This window comes from Macaca fascicularis, chromosome 13 (assembly GCF_037993035.2).
Source record: "Macaca fascicularis isolate 582-1 chromosome 13, T2T-MFA8v1.1".
Lineage (NCBI taxonomy): Eukaryota > Metazoa > Chordata > Mammalia > Primates > Cercopithecidae > Macaca > Macaca fascicularis.
Window position 1 is genome coordinate 6,494,847 of NC_088387.1, and position 19,149 is coordinate 6,513,995.

At 43.6% G+C, this 19,149-nt stretch overlaps 1 long non-coding RNA gene across 1 annotated transcript; it reads left to right on the forward strand.

Annotated features, from left to right (window-relative positions):
• The first annotated feature begins 111 nt into the window (after nt 1–111).
• On the forward strand, nt 112–12,804 carry LOC141408305 (uncharacterized). Its single transcript, XR_012421973.1, has 3 exons — nt 112–221; nt 11,758–12,371; nt 12,626–12,804. It is a non-coding gene; the product is annotated as an uncharacterized lncRNA (long non-coding RNA).
• Nucleotides 12,805–19,149: the final 6,345 nt, after the last annotated feature.

The following is a 19,149-nucleotide window of genomic DNA, read 5'->3' on the forward strand; positions in this document are numbered from 1 at the left end:
TGAACAGATTATCAAAATTGTGAGACTTAAATATTTACAGGGTTAAGCAAACATTATAAATTGTTTTGTACAATTTTTATGGTTACAATATTGACATTTGTTTGCATCTAGACAAGGAGAAAACTTAAAAACTTGGACTTTGAAGATAGACTTTGGGAGTTCAAGTTCAAGCACTGCCACGTGGTGTCTCTGTGATCCTGGGCAAATCCTTTAATCTCACAGTACGTCAATTTTCTTATCTGAAAAATGGGGATAATCACATTAATTAGCTACTTAGCTATATTTTATATTTCCATTTTTCCTATTTTTCTATTTAAACTATAGTAACTGTTTAATAATCAAAAATGTAGGAGGAACAGACAGAAATAAAAATTGTTGTACTTAGACTACGTGCTGACAAACTACAGCCTGTGGGCCAAATGTAGCCTGCTCTCTGTTTCTGTGGATTAAGGGTATCAGGAAACAGCCTTGCCTGTTTGTTTGCAGATTGTCTTTGGCCACTTTTGCTCTTTGAAGATAGAGTTGAGTCCTTGAGACGGCAAAACCTAGAATATTTACTATTTTGTCCTTTATGGGAAAAGTTTGCCAATGCCTGGTTTAGGTGAAGGAGGTTTTGGGCAGTTTTTGACCCTTACTTTTCTATTTTCCTGTTATGTCCTTTTCTCTTCTTCTTCTGTTTTCTAAGCATTCAGAGAGGGAGAGGTACAGAGGGGCCGGCAGAGGCCTTTGAACACCTTATTAGATTTTAACTGTGCAAGGAGAGGAGAGTGAGGTTCGAGAAGGAGGATTCGGTGAGGACGTTGCACAGGGTTCTTCGGCTGCTTCCGCCTTTTCTTTATCTTCAGGCTTGGGGCCACACGGCTCGCATCTCTCTTCCTTCCTCCAACTTCTCCAGTGCTCTCTGGAGTCCCCCGCTTTAGATTCTGGCTGCTTCAGCAATGACCCAGAAAAGGAGCTGACTGCAGCCGGAGGAGAACCACCACCGGCTTTCAGACTCTGCCTTGACCTCACAGGTTACGCATTTCCTCCCCTCCACGATTTCAGAAGTGTGGGGTCATGCAGGTAGAAAAGATGCGAGACAATCGGGAAATTCTGAGTAGCGGATTTATGCTAATATTAAGGAGTAAGTGAGATTTGCATTGCTACATTAAAAAAAGGTTATTATCTAAGAGGCAAGCTAAATTTTGTATGGGTGATGTCTGAGATTTGCTTCAAAATTATCCAGTGGTGGATGGGAGAATACATGAAATAAGATTAGCCAAATGTTGCTAACTGCTGACCCTGGTGGTGACTGCACCCTCCTTCCTTATATCCTTCCCTCTACTTTTCTATATGTTTGAAAACTTCCATAATAAAGAGTAAAATACAATGTAGAAACAACTCAATACCTGCTGGACAAGAGAATGAGTGGCTCTTACAAGTAATAAAATGCACTACAGTAAAAAGCAACATGGAACAATATGGATGTGTCTTAGATATATATTATTGAATAGGTTCCAGAAACATTTTTTAGAATGATGTCCTTTTATATAAAGTGAAAACAACTAAAGTTAACATGCTGTCTCTCAAATATGTGAAAGCATCTTCATATATATTCACACACACGGTTAAAATGTAGTTTTTGTCATATAAATGCTCTTAAATATAAATGTGTGTGTGTGTGTGTTTGGACAGTGATTACATCAGGGTTGGGATGGGTTAGGAAAACGTAAGCGTCATTAAGTTCTAGATCTCATGTTAGGTAGTAGATTGTGATTGTTTACTTTATTATTAAACAAACAGATAAAAAACAAGCTCTTCAGGGACCAATATAGAATCTGTGTCTTGAACCAAGGATTATGACTAACCTAATTCTGTGTCCCTGAGTCCACTTTGAACACACAGGTGGGCAAATGAAACAATGTGGTTTCTTTTCTTAAAGCGGCCGATCCTCTATCTTATGTTGATTCTTTTGTTTTAACTTTCTGAAAAAATTCTGAAGGTGAATTTTTTCACTCCCAACCCTACAAAAGCTGGGGAGAGGGGATGGTAAATAGTGTCTGGAAACCTCACACTTCCATGCACTGCCCACAGGAAAAACACACGTCTTATGTAATAAATGCCACTTCTGCAAGAACTAAGGATGAGAGCAGACATCAACAACAGAAGCCAAGAAAAATTTATGAACTAAAAAATAAATGTGATCTCTCTAGTATTTCGAATGCTATGGGAATATATAGGGACTCTTCCACAGAAAAGGTGGAGTGTGTGTTTCTTGTAAGTTCCTCAAGGCAGGAGCCTTCTCGTTCCGTGATGCAGCCCAGCACCGGACACTCTGTGTCTTGCTGCAGCACAGGCATTTAAGAAGTGTCTGCAGAATGGATACAGTGTGTGTCACTTGGACTTTTCCAGCCTGTGTGAGCAAATGGGTCCAATCAGCAGGACTTAGCTAAGTTTCTCTGCTCCTGTCTCTACACTCAACTCTCATTGTTTTTTTCCATGACGTCCTGCCAGTAGTTCTGGACACACAAAGGTGCTTCGTGTTTTGTGTTTATTTTCCTGTTCTTGCGGTCCTCACCCATTGGCATCTCTGCCCATGCCACCCTTCAGGGCTACTGGTTAATGCTACTGGGTTCCAAGAAGGCATTGCCACCAGTGGAGAAGCCATCCAGATGCCACCTGGGCTGTAGCCTCTGCCAGCTTCGGTGCTGGAGCCAGCTTGTGCACTCCTGGAAGCTCCTTCTTTCTTGGCTCATAGATTCAGCCAGTTCTCTAAGCAGGGGTGGTGGGCTAGAAGCCCCCTCCCACAGGGCTCAGGCACCAGCCCATTCTCCTCCTCCCTGGCATGCCTGCAAAACCCACTTCCTCATTCTTCTTCAGAAAAGCAAAGCAAAACAAAGCCTCCTACAAAGGAACTCCCAGAACCCACTGCCCAGTGGTTTTTCAGAAACTGTCCAGACTACAGCCACCAGACTCCTGGTGGAGGTCGAGCTTCAGGGGCCGGGAACTACTACTCAGCCAGCTTCCAGGACAAGGGGAGAGAAAGCTTTAGATAAAAAAAGTGGGAGAGAGAAAGCAAGAATGAAGGAGGGGAAACCAACATTTAAATGTCTACAATGTGCAAGATTTGACATGTTTTGCTCAATTGAATCCTCAAAAAACAAAAAACCCACCAGGCAAAGATTATAATTCACATTTTAGAGGTAAGGAAACTGAAGCTCGCCTAATTTAAACATTACGTTCTAGAGAGTGTGGTTTAGATGTGTGGCAGCAATGGGCTTCTTAATACTGGATCCGAGGATTCAACAGCTGAAAAACAACTGGCCAAGCAGGGGCTGGTCTGAGTCAAGGTTACAGTCAGGAGCAGAGCAAATATTTGCTTTCCTGGGGGCAGACTAGTTACCAGGAAGAATTCCTCTCCCAAAACTGGCAGAAGGAACATCTGGAATCTGGGGGACCAGGGGGACAGTAATAAGGATTCCTTCACAGGGAAGGAAGAATCAGAAGTAGGAACTGAGTGTTCCTTTCTCCCACAGTGTTTCCCGGTTTTTTGCTTTCTTAGCCTGTGGCCTGTGACCAATCAAAGTGTCACTGTCCCACTGGATGGAGGTGAGGTGTCCAGTGTTCAGTCCTGCCGCTGGGTCTGAGGCTCCTCTCCCAGGAAATAAGAGTGTGTGTCCCTGGATCCTTCTGAGCCCACTGCAGGGGCAATGTGGATTTAGCCCCCAGAAAGCACAGAAACAGCTAAGAACAGTCTGTGAATGAAATTAGTCTCAAAGCCATGCTATACCTCAGGCTGACTGTTCACCTTGTTATATTTCCCACCCCAAACTGCTGTTTTCAAATATAGGCTTTATTATTCAGGTTTGGTGAGGCCAACAGATCAGGAGACAACAGCCATTGAAAAGACAGTGGTATCCCCCAGATCCCAGCAGGAGGGGCACACCACACCATGGCGGTTGGGAGGGTGCCTGGGGAAGCACTAGAGACGGTCAGGAGGCTGAGGGAGGGAGGGGAAGCTGTGGACAGAGCCTTTCTGATGGTTTCTGTGGGAAGGAGTGGGTGAGGCAGGGTAGGCAGGCTTAGGATTGGCTGGTTTGAATGGTTTCCTTGGGCTCTGGGGTGCATGGGCTGTCCCTCACTGGGCGTGGGTAGTGACCCTGAGGGTGAGAGTTCCATAAAAGAGGTGGTTGGGGTGTGGCTCTGGATTGGTCGATTTGCATTTGAAAAACATGCTGCAGAAGCAGGCAAGTTGTTTACTATCTCTAGGAATTGGCTAACCTGGGAGGGGCCCAGGTATCAAGACAACAAGGTCCCACGTATCAAAGCATCAGAAACACATGGTTAATACAATTGGGACAGCCAAGTGCAAAGGGGTTGCCGGAAAAACTCCAGCAGGCCTGCGCACTGGGGTGGAATCTTGGGAAGTTCAAGCCATTTGCCGCGGGGAGGAACCTGGCTCCTCCTCTTCCTGGGTGGAACCTGGAATTCCATCTGTGAGGCAGGAAGCACAGTAGCAGCGCTCTGGCTTTGCAGAGGATCCCTGTTTCTCTTTTCCCCCTCTTTTTGCACAGTAAATTCCATTTTTCTCACCCTTCAAAGCGTCTGCAAGCCTAATCTCTCATGGCCATGTGACAAGAGCCTGGCTGTTAGCTGAACTAAGGACAAAGTCCTACAACACAGTTACCTACTGCCTTGTCATACAACTCATCAGAAGTTCTGCACGGAAATTAAGTGGCCAACAGTAAAGAGCCAACAAAATAAATATGCTCCCAATTTTATTTTATTTTGTCAAGAATACCAAATATCCTTTATGAAGCATGGTAAAACAACTGCCATAAAACCTTACAAGCATTAGCAGCAAAAACTTAGTGCTGCATAGAAATGCAGTCTTGTATTTGTAGCCTTGGCAATATCCAAAAAGGATGTATACTAAGCCTCAAACATTTTATAATTAAAGCCTGAGTTTCTTCACAATTCGTTCTTGCTCTATCCCAGCAAAGAGGCTGCTCCATCCAGGAGAGGGGAACTGCAGTCAAGGCTGTCTTTCAGCTTCTGCGGGGAAGGGTGTGGCTCCTTAGGGCATTGCATTGGCCTCACATGTCCCCTTTTAATGTGTCCCAGGCATTAATACAAGATCAGCTCAGCCTTGACCCCACCTGCAATGAATTTTAAGACAAGCCTTTCTCTGGTCCCTGGAGCAGGTTTTCTGGACAAATGTTGCTCCCAGGAATCCATACCAAGTACTAACAGTGACCACAGCAGCAGCTCGGAGATATCAGGGGGAAGAATGGGGGATGCAGGGGGACCTCAGTCCAGTATCATCAGCATCCCTCTGCTGATTAGAGCCACAGGGTGTCCTAGTATCCTAGTTCTGCAAGCCCTCCTGGACATTCTTACTCCTGCTGTCAGTGGGAGCACCTCGATTTCTGTAGTTAAGTCTAGAACCCATGACTTGGGAATGTAAGCTTTCTTTGGCCAATTATTCCAGCTTGAGTTAGTGACAGTACCATCTTTATCACATCTGGGGAAACTTCACCGTGCATCTTATCTCAGCATTTGGGCTTTCTTGAGTAATATTCAGGGGTAGCTCCCAGTCTCCCAGGCTGCAGGCCTTTTTTGGAGCCTTTCTTCCCCATCTAGCACATTCGGAGCTTCTCACTGTGCTTTTCCCATTAGCCCATGATGATTTGGCTTCTGTCTTAGTGACAGAGCTTCCCCACTCTGTTGTCCTTAAGCCAACAGGGACCATGACCTCCTGGTATGGAACTTTCTAGGCCTCTGCACCTTTTCTGAGAAGCGGGCTCTTCCCCAGCCGCACTCCAGGTGCAAAGTGACCCTCGGCAGATCACTCCCAGTGCTTCCACTCCGGGTGAGGATGACCTTCTTGCCGTGTCCTCCTCAGTATGCAGTTCTTTTCCTTGGCTTTTGAATGTTCAAGATGCTGTACAGTGTTTCTGTTGCATAGATATTTTTTGGAAGTGGAGAGATATGCCCTGAGTGAATGGGTACCACTTAAGCGTGGGTCCTCAGCGGCAGACTGAGATCATCTAGAGAGGTGAAACAACAATGCCACTGGTATCTGGACCCATGCCCAGGGGCTCTGCTGTAAGTGATTGGGGTCCTGGGTGTTTCTAATGAGTGGCGTGGGCCTGAACCCCCAGTTTGACTTCTTTTGTTTCTGACACCTGTGGTCTGGTACTCTGGGCCCTTTGCATTTTGTATCAGAAATTCATTCATTCACTTATTGCTCTACCCTAGCATACTCCTCTAAATTTTTGTCTCATGTGGGTCTTCCTTGTGGGAGCTTTAAAATCAGTAAATTTCGACTTACCAAAACACCCTGTGTTTCTGATTTTAAAGACAAGCAAGGCAAAATCCCTGTCCCGCACCTCCATGTCCATCTAGGAAGTTCAGTACTTTTTCCTGGCATGTTCACGTCCCAGTGTTTTCCCTCAGTGGTCTGTTTAACTATCTGTGTGTGCCCCTGGATCCCTCAGAGGAATCCAGCCTGATCGATGCTGTTTGGAAAGCCGAGGTCTATAGGTTTCCCAATGTCAAAGACATGTCAAATAAATGAATGGATGAGATGTGGTGGTGCTTGGCATCCATCGGGGGTGGGATGTTCTCACAGCTAACAAGGAAAGTCTTCCCTGTAATCTAAGGAGAAGATTTGAGTAGTAGCCCAGGAATCATTCCCTCCTGCTCAGATATTAGTCTTCTTTCTCTTTAAGATTGCCTGCTGCCAATGGCACTCCAGCCTTGAGCTCCTTTATCTCATTGGGAAAAGACCCTCAAGTTCTCCCCTTTAGTTTCAACCTTAACATATTCCCAGTGAAGTAGGGGACACTTGGGAGTTTGGTGTGAGCAGAGGGTAACTTTTCCAAGTCATCATGGGCACGGTTCTGTGTTTTCTGTTCTCTGGATTCAGAATTTCCTGTTTAAAAGCCTGAAAGAATATCGCTGTTGGGCACAGAGTACTTGCTGAGCTCTGACTAAATACAAGCCTGTGATTAAATTATTTCAGACTCTAATAAAAATATTTTTAGAAGAAAGTCCTTTGGGAATTATGTAGAGTGCTGAGTGCATTTTTCTTGACAGACACTTGGATCTGTCTTGTCTTTCTGAGTCAGCTTATCCTCAGCAATGTCCATCCTGGGGAAACTCAGGAGACATATTTTCAAAGTCTTGTCTTGTCTTTCTGAGTCAGCTTATCCTCAGCAATGTCCATCCTGGGGAAACTCAGGAGACGTATCTTCAAAGTCAAAAGGCTGGGTTGATTTCAGACACCTCCTGGAGATAAAGGATCCCGATAAGACTTCTAATGGTCTGGCCAGCGCATTTTGTATATGTATTTCTCTCTCTTCTTCATTTAACCCTTTAATTAAAAATTTCCTGTAATACACTTGAAATGTCAATATTTCAAGGGAGAAAATTGATGAAGGGATTACCTTCAGCTTCCCTTTTCTCTGCCTCTCAATTCCCGAAATACAGACAATCTGGTGGTAGGGTGGGATGGCTTAGGGGGAGCATGAGTTTCTTCACTTTCTCATGCCAACTGACAACACCTACACAAAAACTTTTAACTAAATCACAATTTTTCTCCAATAGCCCAGCATTTTCTCAATTTCTTCCTGCTTAAAAGCAGATTTTTAAACTTTTATTTTAAATTCAGGGGTACATGTGCAAGTTTGTTACATGGGTAAACTTGTGGTCATGGGAGTTTGTTGTACAGATTATTTCATCGCCCGGGTATTAAGGCTAGTACCCATTAGTTATTTTTCCTCATCCTCTTCCTCCTCCCATCCTCCATCGTTTGATAGGCCCCATTGTGTGTTGTTCCCCTCTATGTGTTCATGTGTTCTCATCATTGAGCTCCCACTTATAAGTGAGAACATGCAGTATTTGGTTTTTTGTTCCTGTGTTAGTTTGCTAAGGATAACGGCCTCCAGCTCCATCCATGTTCCTGCAAAGGACATGATCTTGTTCTTTTTTATGGTTGCATAGTTTTCCATGGTGTAAATGTACCACAGTTTCTTCAGACTATCATTGATGGATATTTAGGTTGGTTCCCTGTCTTTGCTGTTGTGAATAGTGTTGCAATGAACATAATGGGTGCATGCATCTTTATAATAGGATGATTTATATTCCTCTGCAAATGTACCCAGTAATGGGCTTACTGGGTTGAATGGTGTTTCTGTCTTAGGTCTTTGAGGAATTGCCACACAGTCTTCCACAATGGTTGGACTAATTTACACTCCTACCAACTGTATATAGGTATTCCTTTTTCTCCACAACCTCGCCAGCATCTGATCTGGTTTTTTTTTTGTTTGTTTGCTTGCTTTTTAGTAATAGCCATTCTGACTCGTGTGAGATGGTATCTCATTGTGGTTTTGGTTTGCATTTCTCTAATAATCAGTGATTTTGAGCTTTTTTCATATGATTGGTGACTACATGTGTATCTCCTTTAGAAAAGTGTCTTTTCTTGTCCTTTGTCCACTTTTTATGGTTTTTTTTCTTGTAAATTTGTTTAAGTTCCTTATAGATGCTGGATATTAGACCTCTGTCAGAGGCATAGTTTTCAAAAATTTTCCCCCATTCTATAGATTGTATGTTTACTCTGCTGATAGCTTCTTTTGCTGTGCAGAACCTCTTTAGTTTAATTAGATTCAGTTTGTCAGTTTTTGCTTTTGTTGCAATTGCTTTTAGCATCTTCATCATAAAATGTTTTCCCGTGCCTATATCCTGAATGGTATTGCCTAGGTTGTCTTTCAGTGTTTTTATAGTTTTGGGGTTTACATTTACCTCTTTAAACCATTTTGAGTTAATTTTTGTATATGATGTAAGGAAGGAGTCCAGTTTTAATTTGCATATGGCTAGCCATTATTCCATCATCATTTATTGAATAGAGAGTCCTTTCTCCATTGCTTATTTTTATCAGGTTTGTCGAAGATCAGATAGTTGTAGGTGTGTGGTCTTATTTCTGGATGCTCTATTCGATTCAGTTGGTCTATGTGTCTGTTTTTGTACCAGTACCATACTGTTTTGGTTGTTATAGCACTGTAGTATAGTTTGAAGTTGGGAAGTGTGATGCCTCCAGCTTTGTTCTTTTTGCTTAGGATTGTTTTGGCTATTCAGGCTTCTTTTGGGTTCCATATGAATTTTAAAATAGTTTTTTCTGGTTCTGTAAATAATGTCAATGGCAGTTTAATAGGCATAGCATTGAATCTATAAATTGCATGGGCAGTTTGGCCATTTTAAAGATATTGATTCTTCTTATCCATGAGCATAGAATGTTTTTCAATTTGTTTGTGTCATCTCTGATTTCTTTCTTTCTTTCTTTCTTTCTTTCTTTCTTTCTTTCTTTCTTTCTTTCTTTCTTTCTTTCTTTTTCTTTCTTTCTTTCCTTCCTTCCTTCCTTCTTTCTTTCTTTCTCTTTCTTTCTCTCTCTCTTTCTTTCTTTCTTTTCTTTCTTTCCTCCTTCCTTCCTTCCTTCCTTCCTTCCTTCCTTCCTTCCTTCCTTCCTTCCTTCCTTCCTTCCTCTCTCTCTCTCTCTCTCTCTCTCTCTCCTCTCTCTTTCTCCTCTCTCTCTCTCTCCCCCTTTCTTTCTTATAGAATGAGTGGACATGACATAATCACAGGACTGCAGCTCAGTGATGTCAGGGTCAGTGCCTGTTTTGGTTTGGCCTTTTCCTCATGGTCACAAGATGATTGTTGGAGTGTCAGACATAGTGTCTGTATTCCTGGCAGGCAGAAGGGAAAGCAAAACATCAGCCACATTTTTACCTGTATCTGGAAGCCCTTCCCGGGGCTCCCTGAAGGTTAGTGCTTATGTTTCATCAACTGGAATTGCCATATGGGCTTCTCTGTCCCCGAGGGAGCCATCCAGTGTTAAGCACTCCATTTTCTACTCTACATTAGTGCAGACTTTTTAAAAGGGTTTCTGTTTTCATCAATTACAGTCCCAGTTTCCTAGGAACCTAGCAAAATGCTTCTGTGGGCTGGTTTCGAAGACAGCAGGGTGGCCATGCCACACGAGCCTTCAGATGTGTACCTCTGCTCTGCAACAAGGATCCATGATCTGGTTCTCAGGCCTGCCTTTCCTTATCTTGGGGCAACTTCTTCCCCCAATGGGGATATTGTTTTAAAGGTTAAGGGGCAGTCAGTGCTCCCTGATTTTGGAAAGAAAGTGAATCTGGGGTAAGGCAAAATGTCAGCTCTACATGCAGTACAGCAGTCCTGGAGTGCTCAGACAAGACCCAGGGTGGGTTGACACTTACATATCTGAGTTCCTGTTGAGCACATGACGTATGCTTTTATGCTGAGACTCTCAGAAAGAAAGGAAGGAAGAAAGAAGGAGAAGAGAGGAGAGAGGGAGAGAGGAAAAAGAAAGAGAGGAGGAGAAAAAGAAAGAAAGAATAAGAAAGATGAGAGCAGAGAGGGAGGAAGAAAGGAAGGAAAAAGGAAGAAGGAAGGAAAAAAGAGAGCAAGAAAGAAAGGAGAGAGAGAGAGGAAGGAAGGAAGAAAGAACAAAAGAAAAAGAGAAAACAACGAAATAAGCAAAAAAATCTAAACTGAATCACAGAGGAGAATGTGGTCAATGCAAGTTACCACAATATGCTGTGGGAACACAGGAGGGGAGAAGTGATGTTCAGGGTGGCCACGTATGTCAGTGGTGGAGGGCGAATAGGAAAGAGGACAAGGTCAGTGCAAAATCACAGGAGAAAGAACATCTTGTTCATTCATTCATTCATTCAACAAATAGTAATTTTTCCTTTCTTGGCTAGGAAAAACAGACATGTCCCCTGTCCTGTGGGAGCTTAAGTCTCATGAAGATGACAGACAAAGATAATATAATGACCCCGATAAAATGTAAACCTGTGGAAAGTGTAGGGAAGGAGAGAGCTGTGTTTACTATAAGTGGATATAACCAGGGGATTTCCCCCACCCAGGGAGGTCAGAGAAGGATGTTTAGGAGTGGGTGAGATTTCAACACCTCAGAGGAGGGCGAGAGATCCTTTTAGGAGAAACAGACTGGGTAGTGAGCAGGGCTGGAAAGGGCTGGCCAGGTATGGGGAAAGGGGAGTGGTCTTGACCCATGAAAATGGCGGGGAATGAACGAGAGACAACGAGGTACCAGGGTCTGTGCCTGGCATTTTCTCTGCTTAGAATTTATATTACACTTAGAACAATTCTGTAAGGTAAGAATTCCCTTGGTTTTGGTTCTCCCAGAGGTAGATCCTGAGATAAAGACTTGGATGCTGTCAATTCATGGGGGAAGAGATTCCAGGAAGCAAGGATGAGGGGGCAGGGAGACTGGCCCAGTCTCCCTTCCCAGTCTTAATTGGTGTTTCCAATTAAGGAAACACCATGCTAAGGGTGACTTATGGAGGTCACATGCCATGGTCAATGGAGTTCGTATCCACCAGGACTTTCTCAAAAATACATACAAGTTCTCCCACAAATTTTTTCTTGAAGGAATGGACATAGCTCAAGAGTGAGGGGTTCCTGAGACACCTACTACAGGTGTTGTATTCATTTTAAAGCCAAGGATCAGAAAATTTCAGTCCTTTGGTTAAATTTACATGGCTGGTAAATGACAGAGCAGGGACTTGAACTGAGGTGGGTTGTGATTGCAAAGTTCATACTCTTGCCATCATAATTTGCTGTCCTCTTCCCTATGTATTAAAACATAATTGTCAAGAATATAACGATTCTAATGGATATTAATATCAATATTGCTGTGCTAGTTTTTCTAACATTCATTAATTCTTTCAGCCCTAAAGGTGATGTTGAACCTCTGATTCTGCTACAGTACTAAGATTTATTACATCATTGGAGGGCAGTGAAGAGATGATGTGACATGATCTACAAAGCAAACCAACTGGCCCTGTGAGTACTTAATCCAAGCGTAACATTGTGAAAAGGATAAAAATAGAGTCTGTGGTAGATTAAAGATGCCCATGAATTCTTTGCTACTTCTTTCATTGAAAAATGGAGTTTAAATCCTCTCTCCCTAAATCTGGAGTGGTCTTAGTGACTTGATTGACCAATAGAATGAGACAGAAGTGACTTTCTGAGACTTCTGAGAATCCCTGTAGCTTGCAACTGGAACTCTTAAATGGAACACTTCCTCTTGGAGTTCTGAGGGACCACTGAAGGAATCCAACTACTCTGAGGCTGCCATGCTGGAGAGGTCCCAGCTAAGTGCTCCAGTTGAGGGTCTCGGCTGAACCCAGCCTTCCAGCTGTCCTTGCCAAGGTGCCAGATGTATGGGAGCCCCTCCAGACCAGACCATCTTGTGCCACCAAGTCAGCTCTGTTGATGCCACATGGAACAGATGAATCACTCAGCTGAGCCCCATCCAGATTCCTGACCTACGAAATTGTGAGGTAAAATAACATATTTTTATGTTAAACCTCTAAGTTCTGGGCTAGTTACCCAGGAATGGAGTACTGGAACATTCCCACCACTTTCTGTTTCCTCTAGTCATGGCATTATTACTCTTCTTAGAGGGCTATGTAGCATCTTCAGTGTAGGCTGAAATGTCAGACTGAAGTTCAGCTGTTTGGACTAAGTTCTGTTATAGACACATTTAGCAATCATTAGAAGTTTGAGAAACTCTCTCTTTTTCTCTGTTTGTTAGCCATGCCTGGAATTTTCAATCATACATCTGAAGAATCTGCTCACATAGGTAAAAGCATGCTCCCTTCTTGTCATTGAATTTTAAGCTGCGGACACAAGTCTTATGAATTCATCTATAAACGTAAGCATACAAAGCAGTAGAAGCCACACCTACGGTGAGGAGCTCTCCATATGGGGTTGGTAAGTAAAGCAATAATCATGGGTATGCTTTCTCAGACAAAGTATAGCAGAAAGTAGAACAAAATCTTGGGGGAATGGCCACAATTAAAGAGGCAGGCTTGAAAGGCATAAGAATGATATAGTAGACTTTGGGGAATCAGGGGGAAGAGTGGGAGGGTGGTGAGGGATAAAAGACTACACATTGGGTACTGTGTACACTGCTCGGGTGACAGGTGCACCAAAATCTCAGAAATCACTGCTAAAGAACTTATCCATGTAACCAAAACCACCTGTTCCCCCAAAACTATTGAAATAAAAAAATAATAAAAAGGTGGACTTGGAAGGCAAAGGGATGATTTGCAGAGCTCAAGTCAAGGATGGAGGAGGGTTTCAGAAGGAGGCATTGGTGTCCGTGTCACAAAGATGTCCAGGATAAGATCACGGCTTACTTGCCTTGCAGGCACCCTTATGATAGTTCCCTGTGACCTCAGCTATAAGTTTGTGTAGTTCTATATGTAGTGTTGGGCAAAACAATTTTTTGTCACTAATTGTGTTACTGATTTAGTGAGGCATCTTTGGGAACAAAGCCTTGCTGTGATTTTGTTTTTCATGTAACCACAGTCAGCTGTCTCCTAGGGATATGCCCCTTATCCACTGGGTGCATGGGGGGACCACTCTACCAAGTCTTTGGTCTATTTTTACAACTTTTCAAAAAGGTTGGGTTATTAGAGCATTCTAGTTCTGATTTTTTTTAAATTTTACTTTAAACAAAATTTTAAGTTCTGAAATACATGTGCAGAACATGCAGGTTTGTTACACAGGTATACATGTGCCATGGTGGTTTACTGCACCTATCAACCCTCATCTAGGTTTTAAGCCCCGCATGCATTAGGTATTTGTCCTAATGCTTTCCTTCCTCTTACTCCCCACTCCCCTGACAGACCCCCGTGTGTGATGCTCCCCTCCCTGTGCTCATGTGTTCCCTTAAGACTTGTTCTTGCTCACTTAAAGTTTTAATCTCATGATTTAGTTCTTTCTTTTGATTCACTACATGTGCTTGTGGATGTGGGAGGTTGGCCACTTCACACCCCCTTTGTCTCCCCTGGGCTCACACTTCTGCTTTGGTTGGTGCTGCAGGTGGGGGAAAGAGAAAGCTGTCAAAGACCCCCTGGTGGCTGCCTCTGACCAGGCTTCTGTCTTCTCCCTCCTGGCGGTGTGGCCTCTCTGTCTTGTCCTGAATAGCCACAGGGTATGCTTGCTGCTCCAAGCCAGGACTGCTGTCTGGAGGTGGGGGAAGGAGGGCTTGGCCTGGTTTCTCAAGGGTCCTGGGGAGAATGGGCTCATTCTCCCAGTTCCCTAGGGTTTTTGATGATGCTAATACCCCCGGCACCTTGATCTTTTCTGGCTGAGGAATCCTCAACATTTTAGACCACTTTCCCATAGCACGCCTCCCATTAAGAAGAAGCGGAGGCTTCTCTGAGCTCTCAGTACATCCTAACTGTCACGAAAAGTCCTTTTACCAACATCACCTAATCAAGTCCTTTTGACCCTGGAGAAAACAGAGGTTGAGAAGGCAAAGGGCTCCTCAGGGCCACAGCATGGTGCATGGCCAGTGGCCTTGCCAGGCTTCTCCCTGAGCTCTTCCAGTCTGGTGTTTATCCCACACCATGCACACATCTCCCAATAAATCACTGTGCGTTTGAGAACTTCCTGTAGCTGAATGGTGTGTTGTTTTTAGATGTGGTAACCCAAAGTTTATGCAGTTTTCCAAATGTGACTGAAGCTGGGTTTTGTGTAAACACAGGATGCGGGCTTGACAGTAGCTGGCTGCGCTGCCCTTTCACTAGGGTGGGACAATGTAGGAGGGATGCTGCCAGGAAATGGTCACAGTGACCCCTGGGTTTCTTTTCAGGGCTGTCATGGATAGATTGGAGATCTTTATCTTGCAAAATAGCAAAGGTGACTTTCTGGAAGTCATTTTAAGGGAAAACTGTAATCTCAGAATACTTCCAGAGAAGTACAACTATCATTCCTGCCTACTCTCCACTACTTTGTCAGATCTTTTAAACTTTTTACTAGCTTGCCATTTTACTGGGTGGAAGACTTGCAAGTCGCCTGCAAGGGTGAGGTTTCCCTGCATGCTCCCTCATTTTAGGCCATGGAGAAGTAGTCATTTATCCTGATGGTTGGTTTTGGTCTCCGGGTTTCCTGTCTAGACCTGCTAAATGCCTGCTTGTCTCATGGCTGCATTTTGAAGTCATCAGGTTAGACTTGGGGCATGTTTGAAGTAGGACCTGAATTCAGGGTAGGTGATGGCTTCCTGACAAGGGTAGTTTCTCCAAACCTGGGATTTTCACTCCAGCAAGTTAGGAGTGGGCATGATAAGAATATAAAATCATGAGGCCACTCAAATCAGACTTACTTAGCATACTAGAACAAGGAGGGTATCCCTTGATGTTGGCAGGGACAAAGAAAGTGAAATGGCTGTTTAAATATCATTAAGGAAGTGTGTGGAAGTCAGTCACAAAGGGGTGGTGCAGACTAAATCACCCAAAGGTTCAAGTAGCTCTGAGTCAATCAATGCGTGATTAATAAGTAAGGAATCACTTCAGGGAATTAGGGGTGTCACTTTTATTAAAAAAATTAAAAATAGGTAGAATTATCATACAATCCAGCATACTACCGGGTATATATCCAAAGGAAATAAAATGAGTATGTGGAAGAGATATCTGCACCCTGCCCCCCGTTTATTGCCAGACTATTCATAATAGCCAAGATATAGAACCAACCTAAGTGTCCAACAGTGAATGAATGGGTGAAGAAGATGTGGTGCATTGTACACAATGGAATACCATTCAGCTATATAAATTTTGTTCTTTGTGACAACATGAATGAATCTGGAGGACACTATGCTAAATGAGATAAACCAGGTACACAAGGACAAATACTGCATGATCTCACTTGCACGTGGAATCTAACCAAGTTGAATTCATAGCAGCAGAGGGTAGAATGGTGGTCACCAGGGGTTGGGGAGGGTTGGAAGACTTTGGTCCAAAGATACAACTTTTCAGTTAGACAGGAGGATTAAGTTCTGGAGACCTATTGTATAGCATGGCAACTGTAGTTAATAACAATGTATTGGGTACTTGAAAATTGGGTAAACGTGGAGAAGTAGAAGCTTCTTTTTACACAGTTGGTGGAAGTGTCAATTAGTTCAACCACTGTGGAAGACAGAATGGTGATTCCTCAAGTATCTAGAACCAGAAATACCATTTGATCCATCCATCCCATTACTGGGTGTATACTGAAGGGAATATAAATCATTCTATGATAAAGACACATGCACACATATGTTTATTGCAGCACTATTTACAATAGCAAAGACTTGGAACCAACCCAAATGCCCATCAATGATAGGCTGGATAAAGAAAATGTGGCACATATACACCATGGAATACTATGCAGCCATGAAAAAGAATAAGTTCATGCCCTTTGCAGGGACATGGATGAAACTAGAAGCCACCATTCTCAGCAAACTAACACAGGAACAGAAAAGCAAACACCACATGTTCTCACTCTAAGTTGGAGTTGAACAATGAGAACACATGGACACAGGAAGGGGAACATCACATACTGGGGCCTGTTGGTGGTGGGTTGCAGGCGAAGGGGAGGGAGAACATTAGGACAGATACCTAATGCATATGGGGCTTAAAATCTAGATGAGGATGGATAGGTGCAGCAAACCACCATGGCACATGCAGTGTGCCCCAGCAGTTTCTGGAGCAGGAAAAGCAGGGCACATCCGGTGATAGGTGAAAGATCTGACAGGGGGCTTGACTCTCAGAACAGGGAGTGACCTTGTGGACCATGCTGTCCTCAGAGGTGGCACAAACAGAAGAGCAGGGCTTGCCAGAGATCTAGGAGAAGTCGGAGAGAAAGCATCATAGCAGCCTGTGCTCAGAAGTCCCTGGGAACGTCCTGAACCTTCCGAGGGTGACCTTGGAGAAAATGTTCACCGCTGAGTGACTCACAGCCTCTTCTCTGAGTCACTGCAGTCAAAACAGGGATCTGAAGCTTGCTCCCGGCCACTTCACCTTGTCGTTGAGCATCCTCTCCTCTGGAAACACTGGCCTCCTAGTTCTTGGTCTTCTCTTCTTTCCTATAGAGTCTGGGAAAAAACAAAAAAAAAGAGAGATGAACTCACACTTTCATGTAGTTAATACTAAACTTAATTAATCCTGGCAACAGCCTGTGGGAAAGGTGCGACATTGCTTACTGCACCCATTTAATTGAGATCTGAATAGTCCTGGGGAGTAAGATCCCACAACCGGGGGCTCTGACTCCTGTCTAGTTTTTTTTTGTTTTATTGGCGGATCAAGTTCATGGATTGCCATTGTAGAGAGCAATACTTTAATGCAGGTGCCTTCAAAGGAGAAATTCCTTCCTGTTGGAATTTTAGACAGCATGGCAGGGTCTTGAAGTAGATTTGGGGGAATTTCCCTGGGACCCTCAGGTCACATGACCATTTATTGGCCTTGCTCTGCAGGGCATCTTAGGTGATGAACTGCAAGGGCAAATCAAGGGACAGGTCAAGGGAAAGCAGATGTTGCCATGGAAATGGCCCTGCCCCCCCATTCATTATTAAAAGTTGTTCTTCTTGTTGTTTTTTGGTAACTTCAAATAGCAGCGAAAATTTTTGAGGCAGCTGACCTGAATTTTGAATGTGATCTCATAGTCAGGGTTCTTAAATTAATGAAAACGAATATGTTTCCAACAGGAAAATATTTAAAAAGATGAAGCATGTGGCTTTAGTCCAGAAGTCACTGGATTTAAAAGATACCTCAGTATGTCCAACCTGGGCGGAAAAGTCCTGCCAAAGAAACATTTATTAGGTTGCTTTTAAATTGAGTTTGATAAAATAAAAGTTACAATAAAAAAAAAAAACTGGGTTTGAGTTAAATAGTAGTAAAGGCATGGATGCGTGTTGTTATTTATTTGAGTTATCAGTGCTGGCATTTTTTTAATTGCATGAAGTGAGTTTCCAAGAGCAGAGCTCCCACCCACATTGGGCCATGGAAAGAGGCGAGTTTAACTTAAGACAGCCCAGTTTGCATTCATCGTCTGGGAGCCAGTTAAATGGTGAGGTGGCAGTTGCTAGTGCGGCGTTTGTCAGTGGGTGGCGGAGGATGGTGTCGTGTCCAGCTCTGTGGAACTCTGGCTCCTGCTCTGTGAACCCAGCAAGGTCTTCTGGCGATGGCTGCAGACTCTGCACTCTCCCCGGTGCCGGGACACTGGGTCTTGCTTCTGAGGGCTTGCTGCAGTCAAGGGAGAGATATTTTCAATGCCTTTTGGCAGGGGAAATTATTTCCTGAATTGTGTCCAAGCAAAAAAGGATCTTCTCTAATTTGGTGAAATATCGAATGCCAGGACACACCCTGACTGGCAGCATCACTAAATGCCCTTCGTGACTGCTGGGACTCAGGGTTTTATTGTGTAAGCCCATTGAGGCCAATTTTACGTGGGCAGCATGTGTACTGCCAGCTGGAACCCTTGTTCTGCAGACAGGCATGACTGGGGAGAGTGTCCAGCACCCATGAAAGACCTGGTGGATGAATAAATGTGCAGAATGGGTGTGGGCCCCAGCAGTGTCTGACCGATACAAACAGAGCTGCTTGTGTTTGGGTCAACTTTTATAAGTGGAGATGATCTGGTGCTAGAACCACAACGATCGCATGTCCTGGGTGATTTGTGGAAGAGAAGTTTATACTTTATTCACCGAAACTACATCAGTCTTGAATATTTCTGAAAGGACACATAAAAGAATGTTAAGTGTGCCTCTCTCTGGGGAGGAGAACAAGGGTTCTGGGATGGGCATGGTACTACTTTTCATTGAATTTGTTTTACCAAATGCATATGTTCATTTTCTGTGTAGGTAATTAGACTGGGTTTCTCTAGCTATATTAGAGATCACTGTGTGATCTTAGACGTACATCACTTGACATTGCTGAATTTCCTGTTTCTGGTTTGCAAAACAAAGCATTTGAGTTAGAGCCTTTACAATTTCTGTTCTAGCTCTTCATAAGGATTCCTTTTAAGACTGAAATACTCCAGGAAGGTTTTGTATCTAAAAACCATTTTCCATCTAAGATCGTTAAGTTGGTTATGACCCCTACAGAGGGCATTTCAGACCCTAATGCCTGTTCCACTGAGAGCTAAGACGATGGCCTATCTTGACAGCAGCAAGCCCACAGATGTCAAAGGTCACTCATACATCCCTCCCTGACTCTTAACATGGGGGAGGGGAGACAGTACATCACTTCCGGTAGATCCAACAGCCGCAACAGGTCTTCCTCGGTGTGTGTAGAT